General features: G+C 28.1%; 1 protein-coding gene across 2 annotated transcripts in view; it reads left to right on the forward strand.

The window, feature by feature from the left end:
* The window catches only part of LOC135138256 (T-box transcription factor TBX10-like), a 44,953-nt gene that overhangs the window by 11,766 nt on the left and 12,724 nt on the right, over positions 1 to 20,463 (forward strand). The window lies entirely within an intron of this gene.

The raw sequence follows: 20,463 nt of genomic DNA on the forward strand, positions 1-20,463 counted from the left end.
GCAAAACTTAAATATCGAAAAGCTGAGAAATTGAAAAATCAATTTAAAAATTTGAAAAATCGAAATTTTGAATATAGTCGAAAAATTGAAAAATCTCAAAACCGAAATATCGAAAAATTGAGAAATCGAAAAAGCAAAAAATTGATAAACCGGAAATTTGAATAATCGAAACATTTTTTGAGACGAACAGAAAAAGTGGAAACGCTAAAAACTGAAAAATGGAAAATTTGAATACATAACCGAAAAGTTGAGAAACCAAATACTGAAAAATCGAGAAGAGGAATAGAATTGAAGAATCGAAAAAGTGAAAAATCGAAATTCAAAAATCGCAAAACTGAAATATCAATGAATTGAGAGATCGCAAAGTCGGAAGAATAAAAAAATCGAAATTTAGAATGTCGAAAAATCGAGAAAATGAGCATCTGAAAAATCAAAAAGTCGAGAAATCGGAAAATTGGAACATTAAAAAATCGAAAATTCGAGAAGTCATTAAATCGAAAGTTGAAAAATTGAAAACTTAAATATCCTAAAGTTGAGAAACCAAAAGTTTGGAAAATCTAATAGAAAATTTGAAAAATCTGGATTTTAAAAAATCGAGAAATTGAAAAATCCGGAAATTAAAAAGTCGAAAAATGGAAACATTGAAAAATCGTAAAACTCAAATATTGAAAAATTAAGAAATTGAAAAATGGAGAAACCGAAAAAAATTGATAAATCGAAAGTTTGAATAATAATCAAAACATTGAAAAATCGTCGAATCCAATAACTGAAAAATTGAGAAACCAAAATAGCGAAAAATCGAAGAAGTGAAAAATCGAGAAATTGAAAAATCGTAAAACTGAAATATCGAAAAATGGAGAAAATCAAAAATCCAAATGAAAAATCGGAAAATCGAGAAATTGGGAAATTGAAAATTCTAAACGCAAAACTCAGAAAGTCGAAGAATTAAAAAATCGAAATATCAAAAAATCGAGGTACTGAAAAATCTAAATGAAAAATCGGAAAATCGAGAAATCGGGAATTCGAAAAATGTAAAAATCGAGAACAGGAATTTCGAAAAATCGAGAAAATGAACAATTTACATATCAAAAAGTCGAAAAATCGAAAAATCAGAAGATCGGAAAATCTAATGCAAAATTTGAAAAATCTGGATTTTAAAAAATCGAGAAATAAAAAAATTAAGGAATTACAATGTCGAAAAGTCGAAAAATGGAAAAATCGAAAAATTGCAAAACTGAAATGGGGAAAAACTGAGAAATTAAAAATGGAGAAACCGAAAAAAAATTGATACGTTTAAAGTTTGAATAATAATCGAAACATTGAAAAATCGAAAAAGCGAATAACTGAAGAACAGAAAAAGAAAAACTGAAACATTGAAAAAATTGAAAAATAGAGAAAATCAAAAATTTAAATGAAAAATCGGAAAATCAAGAAATCGGGTAATTGAAAAACCTGAACGGAAATTCCAGGAACTCAAAAATCGTAACATTGAAATGAAGCAATTCTGAAATCGAAAAGTCGACGAATCGATAAATCGAAAAATTGAAAAATATTAATGAAAATCGAATATTGGAAGAATCGAACAAGTGAAAAATCGAGAAATTGAAAAGTTGTACAACTGAAATATCGAAAAGTTGAGAAATCAAAAAGCCGAAAAATCAAAAGATTGGAAATTCTAATAGAAAATTTTAAACATCTGGATTTTAAAAAAACGAGAAATTGAAAAATCAAGAAATGAAAGAGTTGAAAAGTCGAAAAATCGAACTGAAATGTCCAGAAATTGAGAAATCGAAAGATAGAGAAAACCAAAAATCTAAATGAAAAATTGGAAAATTGAGAAATCGGAAAATTGAAAAATCCAGAAATTCAAAAATCGTCAAAGTGAAATGAAAACATTCTGAAATCGAAAAGTAGAAGAATCGAAAAATCGAAATCTCGAAAAATCGGAAAACTGGAAAATCTTAATGAAAAATCGGACAATCGAGAAATCGGAAAATCGGAAAGTCTACAAATCCAGAAATTGAATGTGGAAAAATCGAGAAAATGAACAATTGATTAGCCAAAAAGTCGAGAAATCGGAAAATTGATGTTTACATTAAAAATTCGAAAATTCGAGAAATCGATAATAATAATAATAATAATAATAATGTTTATTAACGGATATATACCTTTACATAGAATTATAAACATACAATTACCTTTACATAGAATTATAAACTTACAATTACTTATAAATAAGCAAATATTAAAAAGAAGAGAAAGCAACAAAAACAAAAAACTAACATTCTAAAATACGCTTTAAATTGAATATCGAAAAATTGAAGAATCGGAAAAACTGAAAAATCGAAAAACTGAAAAGTCGCAAAACTGAAATATTGTAAAGTTGATAAATCAAGAAGTCGAAAAGTCGGAACTTTAAAAAATCGGAAGATGGAGAAAGAAATCAATTAAAAGTTAGAAAATTGAAAAATGGAAAAACCGAAAAAGAAAGATAGATCAAAAGTTTGAATAATCCAAACATTGACAAAGCAATAAATCGAATAATTGAAGAATAGAAAAAGAAAAAAATCGAAAATTTGAGAAATCAAAATAATGAAAAATAGAAAAATTGAATAATTGAAAAATTGAAAAAATGAAAAATCGAGAAATTGAAAAATAGCAAAACTGAAATATTGAAAAGTTGAGAAATCGAAAAATCGATAAAATAAAAAATGTACCTACATGAAAAACCGGAAAATTGAAAAATCTAAACGCAAAATCTAGAAATTGAAACATTTCAAAACTGAAATATCGAAAATATTCAGAGATCGAAAAATCGAAGAATCGAGAAGAGAAATCGAAAAGTCGAAAATCAATAAACTAAAATCTCGAAAAATCGAGAAATTGAGAAATCTTAATGAAAAATCGCAAAATCGAGAAATCGGGAAATCGAAAAATGTAAAAATCGAGAAAATGAAAAATTAAAAAATCAATAAGTTGAGAAATCGAAAAATGGGAGAATTGAAACATCAAAAAATCCAACATTCGAGAAGTCGATAAATCGAAAATCGAAAGATTGAAGAATCGGAAAAGTGGAAAATCGAAAAATTGAAAAGTCGCAAAACTGAATATCGAAAAGGTGAGAAATCAAAAAGTTGAAAAATCGAATCGAAAATTTGAAAACATGGAATTTTAAAAAATCGAAAGATACAAAAATCAAAAAATTAAAAATTGAAAAGTAAAAATTGAAACCGAAAAAAGTGATAATCGAAACATTGAAAAATCGGGAAATCGAATAATTGAAGAATAGAAAAAGTGAATAATTAAGACATTGAAAAGTCGTAAAACTGAAATATCGAATAATTGAAAAATCGAAAAATCGACAAAATTAAAAATGTAAATGAAAAATCGCAAAACTGAAATATCGAAAAACTTCAGAAACCGAAAAGTTGAAGAATCGAAAAATCTTATTGAAAAATCAGAAAATCAAGAAATCGGGAATTTGAAAAATGTAAAAATCGAGAAACTGAATGTCGAATAATCGAAAAATCGAGAAAATGAAAAATTGAAAACCCAAAAAGCCGATAAATCGAGAAATTGAAAAATTAAAAAGTCGCAGAACTGAAATATCGAAAAGTTGAGCAATCAAAAGGTTGGAAAATCTAATAGAAAATTTGAAAATTCTGGATTTTAAAATATCGAGAAATTGGAAAAGCAAGAAATGAAAAAGTCGAAAAGTCGAAAAATGGAAAAAATTGAAAAATCGTAAACCTCAAATATCGCAAAATTAAGAAATTGAAGAATGGAGAAACAGAAAAAAAAAGATAAACCGAAAGTTTGAATAATAATCAAAACATTGAAAAATTTAGAAATTGAGAAATCAAAATAGCGAAAAATCGAGAAATCGAAGAAGTGAAAAATCAAGAAATTAAAAAATCGCAAAACGAAAATATGGGAAAATAGAGAAAATCAAAAATCTAAATGAAAAATCGGAAAATCAAGAAATTGGGAACTTGAAAATTCCAAACGCAACACCCAGAAAGTTGAAGTCGAAAAATCGAGGACCTGAAAAATCTTAATGAAAAATCGGAAAATCGAAAAATTGGGAATTTCAAAATGTAAAAATCGAAAAAAGGAATGTCAAAAAATCGAGAAAATGAACAATTGAAAAATCAAACAGTCGATAAATCGAACATCGAAAAATTGAAAACTCGTAAAACTGAAATATCGAAAAGTTGAGAAATCAAAAAGTCGAAAAATCGAAAAATCGGAAGATTGGAAAATCTAATCCAAAGTTTGAAAAATCTGGAATTTAAAAAATCGAGAAATTAAAAAATTAAGGAATTAAAATGTCGAAAAGTCGAAAAATGGAAAAATTGAAAAATCGCAAAACTGAAACAAGGAAAAACTAAGAAATTGAAAATGGAGGAACCGAAAAAAAATTGATAAATTGAAAGTTTGAATAATAATAGAAACATAGAAAAATTGAGAAATCGAATAATTGAAGAATCAAAAAAGAAAAAATCGAGAAACTGAAAAATCGGAAACCGAAAAATTGAGAAACCAAAATAGTGAAAAATCGAGAAATCGAATAATTTAAGAACCGAAGAAGTGAAAAATCGAGAAATTGAAAAAGCGCAAAACTGTAGTGTCGAAAAATTGAGAAATCGAAAAATAGAAAAAATCTAAAGTGTAAATGAAAAATCTGAAAATCAAGAAATCGGGAAATTGAAAAACCTGAACGGGTAATCGAGAAACTCAAAAATCGTAAAACTGAAACGAAGAAATTCTGAAATCGAAAAGTCGACGAATCGAAAAATCGAGAAATTGAAAAATATTAATGAAAATCGAATATTGGAAGAATCGAAAAAGTGAAAAATCGAGAAACTAAAAAGTTGCACAACTGAAATATCGAAAAGTTGAGAAATCAAAAAATCGACAAATCAAAAGATTGGAAATTCTAATAGAAAATTTTAAAAATCTGGATTTTAAAAAAACGAGAAATTGAAAAATCAAGAAATGAAAGAGTTGAAAAGTCGAAAATAGAACTGAAATGTCCAGAAATTGAGAAATCGAAAGATAAAGAAAACCAAAAATCTAAATGAAAAATTGGAAAATTGAGAAATCGGAAAATTGAAAAATCCAGAAACTCAAAAATCGTCAAAGTGAAATGAAAACATTCTGAAATCGAAAATTCGAAGAATCGAAAAATCGAAATCTCGAAAAATCAGAAAACTGGAAAATCTTAATGAAAAATCGGACAATCGAGAAATCGGAAAATCGAAAAGTCTACAAATCCAGAAATTGAATGTCGAAAAATCGAGAAAATGAACATTTGATTAGCCAAAAAGTCGAGAAATCGGAAAATTGATGTCTACATTAAAAATTCGAAAATTCGAGAAATCGATAAATTCAATATCGAAAAATTGAAGAATCGGAAAAAGTGAAAAATCGAAAAACTGAAAAGTCGCAAAACTGAAATATTGTAAAGTTGATAAATCAAGAAGTCGAAAAGTCGGAACTTTAAAAAATCGGAAGATGGAGAAAGAAATCAATTAAAAGTTGAAAATTGAAAACTGGAAAAACCGAAAAAGAAAGATAGATCAAAACTTTGAATAATGCAAACATTGACAAAGCAATAAATCGAATAATTGAAGAATAGAAAAAGAAAAAATCGAAAATTTGAGAAATCAAAATAGTGAAAAATAGAGAAATTGAATAATTGAAAAATTGAAAAAATGAAAAATCGAGAAATTGAAAAATAGCAAAACTGAAATATTGAAAAGTTGAGAAATCGAAAAATCGATAAAATAAAAAATGTACCTACATGAAAAACCGGAAAATTGAAAAATCTCTACACAAAATCTAGAAATTGAAACATTTCAAAACTGAAATAATGAAAATATTCAGAGATCGAAAAATCGAAGAATCGAGAAGAGAAATCGAAAAGTCGAAAATCAATAAACTAAAATCTCGAAAAATCGAGAAATTGAGAAATCTTAATGAAAAATCGAAAAATCGAGAAATCAGGAAATCGTAAAATGTGAAAATCGAGAAAATGGAAAATTGAAAAATCAGTAAGCAGAGAAATCGAAAAATGGGGGAATTGAAACATCAAAAAAAATCGAACATTCCAGAAGTCGATAAATCGAAAATCGAAAGATTGAAGAATCGGAAAAGTGAAAAATCGAAAAGGTGAAAAATCGAATCGAAAATTTGAAAACTTGGGATTTTAAAAAATCGAAAGATACAAAAATCAAAAAATTAAAAGTTGAAAAGTAAAAATCGAAGCCGAAAAAAGTGATAATCGAAACATTGAAAAATCGGGAAATCGAATAATTGAAGAATAGAAAAAGTGATTAATTAAGACATTGAAAAGTCGTAAAACTGAAATATCGAATAATTGAAAAATCGAAAAATCGACAAAATTAAAAATGTAAATGAAAAATCGCAAAACTGAAATATCGAAAAACTTCAGAAACCGAAAAGTTGAAGAATCGAAAAATCTTATTGAAAAATCAGAAAATCAAGAAATTGGGAATTTGAAAAATGTAAAAATCGAGAAACTGAATATCGAATAATCGAAAAATCGAGAAAATGAAAAATTGAAAACCCAAAAAGCCGATAAATTGAGAAATTGAAAAATTCAAAAGTCGCAGAACTGAAATATCGAAAAGTTGAGCAATCAAAAGGTTGGAAAATCTAATAGAAAATTTGAAAAATCTGGATTTTAAAATATCGAGAAATTGAAAAAGCAAGAAATGAAAAAGTCGATAAGTCGAAAAATGAAAAAAAATTGAAAAATCGTAAACCTCAAATATCGCAAAATTAAGAAATTGAAGAATGGAGAAATAGCAAAAAAAATATAAACCGAAAGTTTGAATAATAGTCAAAACATTGAAAAATCTAGAAATTGAGAAATCAAAATAGCGAAAAATCGAGAAATCGAAGAAGTGAAAAATCAAGAAATTAAAAAATCGCAAAACGGAAATATGGGAAAATAGAGAAAATCAAAAATCTAAATGAAAAATCGGAAAATCAAGAAATTGGGAACTTGAAAATTCCAAACGCAACACCCAGAAAGTTGAAGTCGAAAAATCGAGGACCTGAAAAATCTTAATAAAAAATCGGAAAATCGAAAAATTGGGAATTTCAAAATGTAAAAATCGAGAAAAGGAATGTCAAAAAATCGGGAAAATGAACAATTGAAAAATCAAAAAGTCGATAAATCGAACATCGAAAAATTGAAAACTCGTAAAACTGAAATATCGAAAAGTTGAGAAATCAAAAAGTCGAAAAATCGAAAAATCGGAAGATTGGAAAATCTAATCCAAAGTTTGAAAAATCTGGAATTTAAAAAATCGAGAAATTAAAAAATTAAGGAATTAAAATGTCGAAAAGTCGAAAAATGGAAAAATTGAAAAATCGCAAAACTGAAACAAGGAAAAACTGAGAAATTGATAATGGAGAAAGCGAAAAAAATTGATAAATCGAAAGTTTGAATAATGATTGAAACATTGAAAAATCGAGAAATCGAATAATTGAAAAATAGAAAAAGAAAAAATCGAAAAATTGAAAAATTGAAAAATCGAAAATTTGAATAATCGGAAAATTAAGAAACCAAAATTGTGAAAATCGAAAAATCGAATAATTTAAGAGCCGAAGAAGTGGAAAATCGAGAAATTGAAAAATCGCAAAACTGAAATGTCGAAAACTAGGGAAAATCAAAAAGCTAAACGAAAAATCGGAAAATCGAGAAAACGGGAAATTGAAAAACCCAAACAGAAAATCCCGAAACTCAAAAATCGGAAAACTGAAATTTTGAAATTCTGAAATCGAAAAATCGAGAAATTGAAAAATATTAATGAAAAATTGGAAAATCGAGAAATCTGGAATTCGAAAAATGTAAAAATCGAGACATTTTTATGACGAAAAATCGAGAAAATGAACAATTGAAAAATCAATAAGTGGAGAAATCGAAAATCGAAAAATTGAAAGGTTGCAAAACTGAAATTTCGAAAAGTTGAGAAATCAAAAAATCGAAAAATCACAAGATAGGAAAATGTAACAGAAAATTTGGATTTTAAAAATCGAGAAATTAAAAAATCAAGAAATTAAAAAGTTAAAAAGTCGCAATACTAAAATGTCCAGAAATTGAAAAAACGAAAGATGAAGAAAATCAAAAATCTAAACGAAAAAGTGGAAAATCGAGAAATCGGGAAATCGAAAAGTATACAAATCCAGAAATTGAATGTCAAAAAATCTAAAACAATTGATAAACCAAAAAGTCGAGAAATCGGAAAATTGATACATTAAAAATTCTAAAATTCGAGAAATCGATAAATTATAGAATATCGAAAAATTGAAGAATCGGAAAAAGTGAAAAATCGAAAAACTGAGAAGTCACAAAACTGAAATATCGAAAAGTTCTGAAATTGAAAAATGGAAAAACCGAAAAGAAAGATAGATCGAAAATTTGATTAATCGAAACACTGAAAAAGCGAGAAATTGAAAAGAGAAATCGGTTAGTCGAAGAATCGAAAAACTAAAATTGAAAAATTTTAATGAAGAATCGGAAAATCGAGAAATCGGGAAATGGAAAAATGTAAAAATTGAGCATTTGAATGTCGAAAATTCGAGAAAATGAAAAATTGAAAAATCAAAAAGTTGAGAAATCGAAAAATCGAAAAATTGAAACATCAAAAAATCGACCATTCAAGAAGTCGATAAATCGAAAATTGAAAGATTGAAGGATCGGAAAAAGTGGAAAATCGAAAGTTGGACTAAGTGAAATTGAAGAATAAAAAAAAGTGAAAAATTAAGACATTGAAAAATCGTAAACTGAAATATCAAATACATAATTGAAAAGTCGAAAAATCGACAAAATTAAAAATGTAAATGAAAAACCGAGACTTTGAAAAATTCAAACACAAAATCCAGAAAGTCAGAAACCTCAAAACTGAAATATCGAAAAACTTCAGAAATCGAAAATTCGAAGAATCGAAAAATCTTATTGAAAAATCAGAAAATTAAGAAATCGGGAATTTGAAAAATATGAAAATCAAGAAACTGAATGTCGAATAATCGAAAAATCGAGAAAATGAAAAACTGAAAACCCAAAAACCGGATAAACCGAGAAATTGAAAAATCTAAATGCAAAATCGGAACATCGAAAAAGAGGAAATGAAACAATCGAGAAATTGAAAAATCGGAAATTTGAATATTCGGAAAATTGAAAAGTCTATAATAAAAATCGGAAAATTGACAAATCGGGATATCGAAAAATCGAAAGTTTAAGTTGCAATCAAAGACAAACCCTCAAAAATCTACGGCTGTCTTTGTTCGTGTTTTTATTGCTCTTTTGGTACTTTAAAAGACAGTCACGGGTTTTTGAAAATTTGAGTTGAAAATGCAGCAATCAACAACAAACTTTCAAAAATCCATAGCTGTTTTTGACGTTTTTTAGCTTAATTGTCGATGAACAAAAATGTAGATTCTGAAATTAAAAATCTTTGTTTTTTTTATTTTTTTCATAACATCGTTAAGAATTTTTACACTTTTCTGAGAAAAGACTACAAAAAAAATGTGAAGAGAAAAAATAGAACGAACATTTCTCAAAGGTTTTTTTTTCTTTATGTGGTGGAGAGCAATTCTCGACCTAAGAACTTTCCCAACAAATTTTTTATCATTTTAAATTTTGTCCATCTGATCGTTTAATTCTTATTTTCTCTTTATCGTTTTTTGAATATCACATTTTTAATGAAAAATGAATTTCAGCAGACGGTTTTTGAATGAAAATAAAATACGAAAATCTCTTAATTTACGCATTTTTGAGTAAAAATGATATATTTAGTAAATGCCAAAAAATAGTCTGCTATTGAAACTTTCAACCAGTAGTTTGTTGTAGTTTTTATGTTATACACCTACTTAAGCCATATCTGATTTCACCGGACTTCTGCATAAAGTATTAACACTAAACTATGTTTATTTATAGAAACAGCTGACCGTTTGTTCAGCAAATAAACTTACGTTATACTAAAATATCCAACATCCCTTTTCAGAATTTTATTTATTTATTCTAATAACTCTCGACCAAGAGAATCGAAAACATAATTGTGTACATTGGGAGTCACTACGTGGAGAAAAGCCCGACTTATTCAGGAAAATTGTGTATAAATTAATAATTAAAAAAAATCCACTATATATTTACACATCAGATTCCAGCAGCCTTAATCAACCGAAAAAATCCGCTCACGCTAATTTTTTTAACTCAGTCTCAGCCAAACAGGCGTTTTTTTGCCGCGTCGAACATAATTGTCGATGTGTATTCGAAAAATTCGGTACGACACGCATCCAGGAATGGCATCATTTGTAAGGGGGAGACAGCCAGATTGGAAGATGGATGCTTTCGAATACTTGAGGGCTATTAATTCAAACGCTTGGCAGCTACAGAAATAACACTCGGGTTCTTTCCAGTCGGTAATGACAACCTTACGGGATCATTGCTTCGGATACGAACTTTCCGCGTGATAATAAAAACAGTGGAGGTTCCCGGAGGAGAGGGAAATTTATGTTTTGTCGCACCTTCACTGCACGAGGAGTTTTAGTCGTTAGTTACGTCACGAGTGAATTTTTTCTTTCGTTTTCGTATTTTTGGAAGTTGAGGAAGTCGTTTCAAAGTTAAAAAAAACTCGTTTGTGCATAAATCTTGGCGAAAGCCTCAAGGACCCCGTCGTGGTCCGCCGCTTTTTTCTCATTCCATTAATGATCCATCTATTTATATTTTCATAACTCCGGTGCATCCGAAGTTTTTATTAAAGTTGAGAAAACTATTTCAGCTCGCAGCTGCAAACAAAAACCCGCTTCGCGGTTCACAGCTCCCGTATTTTTTCGCTAAAAAGAAGAAGATTTATCGAAGCGAAAAAATCGCTCTTCCGATCCGACATAAATCTCGTCGACGATTATGAATGTTATTTATTTTGATTTTGGTGGATTTTTAAATTTGAAACATTTCTTGCTTAGCTCCTGGTGTATTTTTAGATTAAAACTAATAAACATTTCAGTGTAGCGCGCGAGATTTTTAAATAAATATATCTACACACTGCACAGTTTTTATATGACACGGGATGCTGTTTCATACCCATATTTATAGCTTGCGGGATTGGAAATAGAAAGTGCCACTTATCGCATCTAGTTTGCTGGGAAATGGGCGATTTCATTATGGGAGGAATTTTTATGGGGTTGACGTTAATGTTTTAAACTGAGTAAGAGCGGTTCGTTGATGGATGGTTTGGAGTGGTGTCGTAAATCAAAGCGGAATTGAATGGATTTTCATAATTTTGATTTTGTGGTGGTTTAATTTAAACATAAAAGTGACTGTTATGGGCTCTGCCAAAATATGTTTATATTTGTGGCTAAGGTTACGAGAATCGTGTTCTCGACTTATAATGTTACCAGCGAAACAATTTTTAAATGTAAACCCGGAATTTTAAACCCAATCAGGCAAGAATTTTTAATTCTTTCAATAACACCGAAAGTAAATAAAGTAAAGTAAACTTTACGAGATAATGCAGATATTAATATTAATCTATAGATTTAGTTGTGGATTACACATTACAATTTTTAACTTAATTAAAAAAAAAAAGCGAAAAATGTAGGTATTACTTTTATTGATTGAGATTCAGCGAGGATTTTCAGACTAACTTTGAAAATTAACATTCTTACATTTTTCTACACTCTCTGTTTTTATTTCATTACAAGTGAAAGCCCGAATAAAATCAAAACGTGGAAAAATCGAGACATCGGGAAACCAAAAAATTTAAAAGTTGAAAAATCGAATGCTTGAATGGGTAATTGAAAAATCGCAAAACTGAAATATTTCGAAAAATTGGGAATTTGAAAAGTCGAAAAATCAAGAAATTAAAAATTCTAATGAAAAACCCGAAAATCGAGAAATGAAAAAATCGAAAATATGGATAATCGAAAAATTGAGGAACCGAAACATCGAGAAATCGGATAACTGAAGAACCGGAAATGTGGAAAATTGGACGATTTTAAAATCCAGAGATAGAAAAAGCACAAAACTGAAATATCGAAAAATTGAAACATCGAGAAATCGAAAAAATTAATAAAAAAAAAAAAAACGAGAAATTGACGAGTCTTAAAACTGAAAAATCGAAATGTCGAAAAATCATGAAATCGGAAAGACAAAAAATGGAAAAAAGACTGGAAAATCGAATTGAAAAATCGAAAAAGTGAAAAGTTGAAAAATTTAAAATTCGAGAAATTTAAAAGTCACAAAACTGTAATATCGAAAATCAAAAAGCCGTGAAATTACATAACCGAAAAATTGAAAAATCAAAAAATCGCAGTTCAAAATTCTAGAAGTCGATAAATCGGAAAATCGAAAAATTGAAAAATTTAAACGAAAAATCGAAAAGTCGGTAAATCAAAAAAATGATAAATGGAAAAATACAAATGAATAATCAGAAAATCGTTAAAGTGGGAAATAAAAAAATCGATAAGCTGCAAAATCGAATCGAAAAGAGTAAAAAACTCGAGAAATTGAAAAATCTAGAAATTGAAAAATCAAGAATTTGAATAAGCAATTGAAAAATCGAGAAACTGAAATATTGAAAAATCACAAAACTGAAATATCGGAAGAATGGGAAACTGACGAGTCGAAAAATCGAAAAATTAAAAATCAAAAAATTGAAAAATTGGGAAATCGAATGATTGAATAAACCAAAAAGTGAAAAATTAAAAAAATTGAGATATTGAAAAGTCCTAAAACCGAGAAATCAAGAAATCGTGTAGACAAAAATTGAAAAAACTGAAAAATCGAATAATCGGAAAAGTGTAAAGTCGGAAAATTGAAAAATTGACAAATTGGAAAGTCAATACTGGAATATTGAGAAATTCAAAAAAATTGGGAAATCCAAAAATCGAAAATTTGAAAATCAGAAAATAGCAAAGTTCAAAATTCTAGAAGTTGATACATCGGAATTTCGAGTAATTGAAAAATTTAAATGAAAAATCGGAAAATCGGTAAATCTAAAAATTGAAAATTGAAAAATTGAACTATCGAAAATTCTACAAGTCGAAAAATAAAAAAAAAACAATAAATTGAGAATTCTAAATGAATAATCAGAACAGCGATAAACCGGGAAATCAAAAAATCGAATCGAAATATATGAAGAAACCGAAAAGTTGAAAAATCGAGGAACTGGAAATTCGAAAATTTATAAATCGAAAAAATTAAAAAACCGAAACATCGAAAAGTGTCTAGATTGAAGTCTCAAAAAAGTCGAAATATGAAAAAATCGAAAAATTGAAAACACAAAAAATTGAAAAGTCGAAAATTCATATACTATAACATCGAAAATCGAGAATTCGAAAAATCGAGAAGTTGATTGTCGAAAAATCGAGAAATTGAAAAATCTAATAAAAAATCGTAAAATCGGAATATCCAGATATCAAAAATTCGAAACTTTGAAAAATCGAGAAATTGGAAAAATGGAAGAGTCGAGAAATCTAAAAATCGATAAACTCAAAAATCAAAAAATCAAAAATTCGAGGAATCGATATATGGAAAAATCGAGTAATTGGATGTCGAAAAATTGAGAAATTGAAGAATCGAGAATTTGACAAATCGAAAATTTTAATACACACTCGGAAAATTGAAAAAAGGAAACAATGCAAAGTTGAAAAATTGAAAAATCAAGAAATTGAGAAGTCGCAAAACTGAAATATCGAAAAATCGAAATGTCTAAAAGTTGGAACATCGAGAAATCGGGAAATGGAAAAATGAAATAATTGAAAATCGAAAAGCCGACAAATTTAAAAATCAAAAAACTGAAAAATCGAAAAGTCAAAAATTCTAGAAGTCGATAGATCAAAAAAATCGATATATGTATTGAAAAATTTAAATGAAAAATCAGAAGGTCGAGAAATCAGGAAATCGAAAAATCGATAAGTTAAAAAATCAACTCGAAAAATCGTATCGAAAAATCTAAAAATTGAAAAATCTAGAAATTTGAAATTCGAAAAAAAATTGAGAAACCGAAACATCGCCAAATTGAAATCTCAAAAAAGTCGAAATGGCGAAAAATCGGAAAATTGGGAAATCGGAAAATCGGGAAATCGAAAAATGAAAAAATTGAGAAATCAAAATGTCGAGAAATCGAAAATTGAAAAATCAGAACATTGAATAAGCAATTGAAAAATCGAGAAACTGAAAGATTGAAAAATCACAAAACTGAAATATCGAAAGAATGAAAAATTAAGGAGTCGAAAAATCGAGAAATTAAAAATCAAAAATTGAAAAATCGGGAAATCGATTGATTGAAGAAACCAAAAAGTGAAAAATTAATAAAATGGAGAAAATTGAAAAGTCCTAAAACTGAAAAATCAAGAAATCGTGTAGACAAAAATTTAAAAAATTGAAAAATCCAAAGACTGGAAAATCGAATAAAAAAAGTGAAGTATCGGCAACTTGACAAATCGGAAAATTGAGAAACGAAAACATTGAAAAATCGAATAATGGAAGAATCGGAAAAGTGCAAAGTCGGAAAATTGAAAAATTGACAAATTGGAAAGTCAATACTGAAATATCGAGGAATTCAAAAAAATTGGGAAATCCAAAAATCGAAAATTTGAAAATCAGAAAATCGCAAAGTTCAAAATTCTAGAAGTTGATACATCGGAAAATCGACTAATTGAAAAATTTAAATGAAAAATCGGAAAATCGAGAAATCTAAAAATTGAAAAATGGAAATGTCGAAAATTCTATAAGTCGAAAAATAAAAAAAATCGATAAATTGAGAAATTTAAATGAATTCAGAAAATCGATAAACCAGGAAATCAAAAAATCGAATTGAAATGTATGAAAAAACGAGAAACTGGAAATTCGAAAATTAAGAAACCGGAACATTGAAAAGTCGCTAGATTGCAGTCTCAAAAAAGTCGAAATGTGAAAAATCGAAAAATTGAAAACACAAAAATTGTGAAGTCGAAAATTCATATACTGTAACATCGAAAATCGGAATATCCAGATATCAAAAATTCAAAAATTTGAAAAATCGAGAAATGGGAAAAATTGAAGAGTCGAGAAATCTAAAAATCGATAAACTCAAAAATCAAAAAATCAAAAATTCGAGGAGTCGATATATGGAAAAATCGAGTAATTGAATGTCGAAAAATTGAGAAATTGAAGAATCGAGAATTTGACAAATCGCAAATTTTAATACACACTCGGAAAATTGAGAAAATGAAGTCGCAAAACTGAAATATCGAAAAATCGAAATGTCCAAAAGTTGGAAAATCGACAAATCGGGAAATGGAAAAATGAAATAATTGAAAATCGAAAACCCGACAATTTAAAAATCGAAAAACTGAAAAATCGAAAAGTCGAAAATTCTAGATGCCGATAGATCAAAAAAATCGATAAGTTGAAAAATCAATTCGAAAAGTCGTATCGAAAAATCTAAAAATTTAAAAATCTAAAAATTTGAAATTCGAAAATTTATATAATCGAAAAATTGAGAAACCGAAACATCGCCAAATTGAAATCCCAAAAAAGTCGAAATGGCGAAAAATTGGAAAATTGGGAAATGGGAAAATCGATAAATCAAAAAAATGAATAAATTGAAAAATCTAAACGAAAAATCAATAAAGTGAAAAATTTAAACGAAACATCGAAAAATCCGAAAACCAGTAAACCCACAATTTGAAAAACCGAATCAAAAAAATTAAAAAATCTAGAAATTGGAAATTCTAAAATTTATGTAATCGAAAAATTGAGAAACCGAAACATGGCTAAACTGAAATCTCAAAAAAATCGAAATGTCGAAACATCTGAATGTCGAGAAATCGAAAAATTAAAAAATCAAAAAATTGATAAGTCTAAGGTTCTAGCAACCTATAAATAAAAAAAAACAATACATTGAAAATTCTAAATGAAAAATCAGAAAATCGAGAAATCCGGGGATCAAAAAATTGATAAATTAAATAAAAATTAAATAAAAAAAATTTGAAAAATCTAAAAATTGCAAATTCAAATTTATATAAGTAATCAAAAAATTGAGAAACCGAAATATGTCGAACTGACGAAAAATCGGAAAACCGAGAAATCGGAAAATCGAGAAATGGAAAATTAAAAAATGAGATGTCCAGAAACCTAAAATTGAAAAATCAAAAAATTGAGAAGTCGGAAATTCTAGAAATTGATAGATCGTAACATTGAAGATTGACAACTCGAAAAATCGAGAAGTTGATTGTCGAAAAATCGAGAAATTGAAAAATCTAAACAAAAAGTCGTTGAATTGAAAAATCCGGAATTCAAAAATTCGAAAATTTGAAAAATGGAAACATTAAATACGTAATTGAAGAGTTGAAAAGCGAAAAATCTTAAAATTGAAAATTCGAGTAGATAAAAAGTTATAAAAGTGAAACATTGAAAAATTAAAAATCGAAAAGTTGAAAAATCTAAAAATCTAGAAATTATAAATCAAAAAATAAAAAATTCTAAAAGTTGGAAAATCGAGGAGAAATGGTAAAATCGAAAAGTTGAAAATGAAAAAATCGAAAAGCTTGTAAATTGAAAAATTTCAAAACTGAAAAATCGAAAAATCAAGAAATCGAACAATAAAGGAAAAATTGAAATATCGCAAAATTAAAATATTAAAAAATTGAAAAATCGAAAAATCAGAACACGAAAAACATCTTTTTTAAAATTTTTCCAGATTATTTAGAAAGTTATTTCAGGAAATTAAAAAAAATGACAATTTTTAAACGAAATAGGTACTTCGAAAAAAGTTTTAATTATACACAGAAACTGTTCTTATATATTTTATGACCTCTCTGACTGTTGAAAAGTGGAAATATATATTTTTTGTACAAAATTCTGCTTGTTTTTATGTATATATACTGGAACAATTTGATCTGAAAATTGTCTCCACCACCCCTTTTTTGCGGTATATTATTTTCGGTTGTTTTGGTTTGTTTTAAAAGTTCTTTCGCCGTAATTTCTCTTGCCAGTGTAAAAAAATATACGTGAAAAATTTCTTTTTTATTATTATTACATATTATTTTTTTGGGACAGTAGAATGATGTTGCGTGAAATATCAAATCGTTTAGTATTTCAATTATAAATGTTGGACATACTGTAGTAGGGTCGATTTGATAAATGCCAAATGTTTTGAAGTTTTACAAGTTGATAACACGTAAATGCAGGTTTCTTGTTTTTGTTTATCTATTCCAAAAAGTAAAACTATCACAATAAAAGTGGAACTTTGAAATTTTAAAATTCGAAAATTACAAAAATCTGAGTTTCAGTTTTTTTTTTCAGGAAATCTAGAATAAAAAAATTGTAATAATGAAAATCACGAAATTTTCAAACGAAATATTTCGATAAAAGTTTTAATTGTAGGCAGAAACCATCCTTATTTTATAAGTTATTACAATGTTCAAAGATGGAAGTCTGCATTTTTTTCAAAAGTTTTTCTTGTCTATATTTATATAGGGCGATTTGACCTGCCAATTGTCGTTCCACCGCCCCTTTTTTCGCTTTTTTAGGTGAAACACTCTGTATATTTTATACGGTACTGACTTTGGATGTGATGCAATTATTTTGGATTGTTTTAAAAGTTGTTTTCTTTATTTTTATTCTAGATTTTACGGACCCCATAATTTGTAGAAAAATGTAATAAAATTGAAATGTCGTAGGAGTAGTTCGTAAAAATTTCTGAACTGAAGATCACTTCGGATCTCCGAAATCTCGAAAGAAAGCGATCTGTTCAGTCGTGTACTTTTTTTTTAATGCGGTGCTGTATAATCTTCAAATTAGTATTTTCGTCCTAGATGAATTTAATTTTCTAAATTTACGAGATGTAAGTATTTCCTAGGAAGCATGTAGTATCTTTCCAGTGATAAACACTCTCGACCGACCCCAGGACACCCAAGAAATATTATATCTGTAAAAAAATAAAAAACCCGCGATAAATTTCGCTTTTCAAACACGCTCCCAAAGTAAAACAATAAAACCGCGAAATGCGCAATAAATTTCCGCGAGTACAATCCCTCCAACAGTTCCTCATCGTTTATACTCCCAGTTTTATAATTGGAATCAACATTTCAAGACAAGTAACACATTTCGGCCCATAACACCGTCCACCGATAAAAATAAAACAAATAAATCGGACACCCCGCGTCAAAACAGTACGATAAATTCCCTCGGCTCTCGCTTGAAAAATTTCGAAATCTCCCCTAATTTACGGCGGCACACGAAATCCCGAAAGTCCGAATTAAATTATACGCGCTTCTGACTGACTAATTCGTTTTTAATTTCAAACAGAAGCCGAATATTTTAAAAAGTTACTCGAGTCAAACTAATAAAGTCGCTCGTAAATACGTTAAGGTGACGGTCTTTGTAATAATTTGAGGTAATTTGCTCGTAAATACCATAAAACAGTTCGTTTCGGTAAAATATTGGACAGGTCGGTTATTCGGTACATGCGACAACCTAAATCCGGTTCGGACGTTTTGGATGGGACTTTTGATGTGTGGCTTCGGAGGAGTATTTTTAGATGGAGAATGATGAGGCTTTGGCGCCCCCTTTGACGATGCCGATGGGTAAGAATAGTAGGAATGACGGGCTTAGATTTTTCGGGATTCGGATATTATGTCGGGTCCAGGGCCGGATTCGAAACAACGCTCTTACATAAAGCAGATTCTTAACATGTTTTCACTACTTAGTCATAAGCAATACACAATTTTTTGACGTTTCCCTTTATTTTTTTTTAATTTCTACGTAAAAGCTTAGTAGGAGTGATTAATTGTCGTGTTTTTTTTTCGTTAATTTTTATTTGATTTGTTTCTTAAACTCTTGAAATTTAAATTTTGAAATGATTAAGGTTTTGGGGAAATTTCTGGGTCGAAGATCTTTCTCGATTGTTGAAATTACTTTTTAAATTAAACTGACATTAAATGTAATTAATTATTTTTCATTCAAATCAATTTATCAATCAGAAGTCTGAAATTTTTGAAAATATGTATCGACCATCTGATTCGAAAAATTTGAAGGTATTAATGGCAACGTCTAAAGTTTTTGAAAAATTCGGTTTGAAAATTACATTTTTTAAAATATTTCGAAATTTGACATTTATTTCACTCACTGATTTTTCCAGTTGGATTTATCGATGAAATGAAGCCGACAATAACTTCAACAAGTCGAAATCTACAAGAAAAATATAATGTGTTGATGGTCTCGGACCAAGATTTTCTAAAAATTCGGCTTGAAAATGAAATTTTTCAAATATTTCGAAAATTGTTATTTATATTATCGATTATGGAAAAAATTATCGAATTTTCGAAGAAATGATGCTGAAAATAACTTCTACAACTCGAAATCTACAGGAAAACATCTTTCGGTAATTTTTGAAGGGTAGTCGAAAAAGGTAAAAAAATTAAGTTTGAAAATTTGAGATTCTTGAAAAGTTAAAAATCCTTAAAAATTTCTGCCACGACTTGATTTGAAAAACTTAACGTGTTTAAGATCTTGGACCACGATTTTCAAAAAATTCGCTTTAAAATGAAATTCTTCAAATATATCTCTTAAATTGTTATTTTTTATTTTATCTATGTATTTTGGAAAACTAGTTGGAATTTTCGAAGAAATGAAGCCGAAAATAACTTCCATCAGTCGAAATCTACAAGAACATGTCTTTCGGTAATTTTCCAAGGGGGAAAAAATCATATTGAAAAGTTGAGACTCTTGAAAAGTTGCCTAAAAATTTTCGAAAATCCTGGAAAATATATTTCCACGAGCTGATTTGAAAAACATAATTTGGAAATGAAATGCTTTAATTATCTCGGAAAGTGTTATTTTTCGTTTTATTGATTCTGGAAAAATTGTTGGAATTTTCGAACAAATGAATCCGAAAATAACTTCTCCAAGCCTAAATCTATAAGAAAATGTCTTTAGATAATTTCCGAAGGTTGTTCGAAAAAGAGTCAAAATATTCATTTTGGCCTGAAAGTTCAAAAAAATCTTGGTAATAGATTTGTGTTTTTGGTACTCGACTATAATTTTCGAAAACATTGGTACGAAATTGAAATTTTTCAAATATCTCCAAAATTGTTATTTTTCAATCTAAGAATTCTGGAAAAATTGTTGGAATTTTCGAATAAATGAAGCCGAGAATTACTTCTACAAATCTCTACAAAACTATCAAATTCTGCAAAAAAAGGCTTTCTGTAATTTTCGAAGTGTGTACGAAATCAGTCAAAAAGTTCATTTTGAAAATTTGAGATTTGGAAAAGTTCACTAAAAGTCCTAAAAAATCTGAGAAAGGTGTTGGAAAAATTTATTTTGAACTGAAATTTTTCAAATACCTCGAAACTGTCATTTTTTATTTCGTCGATTCTGCAGAAGAATTTCACATTGAAAATTTTATTTTTTTGAAAAGTTGAGTTTCTTAAAAGTTG

The sequence above is a fragment of the Zophobas morio genome, unplaced genomic scaffold (assembly GCF_036711695.1).
Source record: "Zophobas morio isolate AGI-343-1 ecotype UQ-CSIRO unplaced genomic scaffold, CSIRO_AGI_Zmor_V1 ptg000030l, whole genome shotgun sequence".
In the NCBI taxonomy this organism is placed as follows: Eukaryota; Metazoa; Arthropoda; class Insecta; order Coleoptera; family Tenebrionidae; genus Zophobas; species Zophobas morio.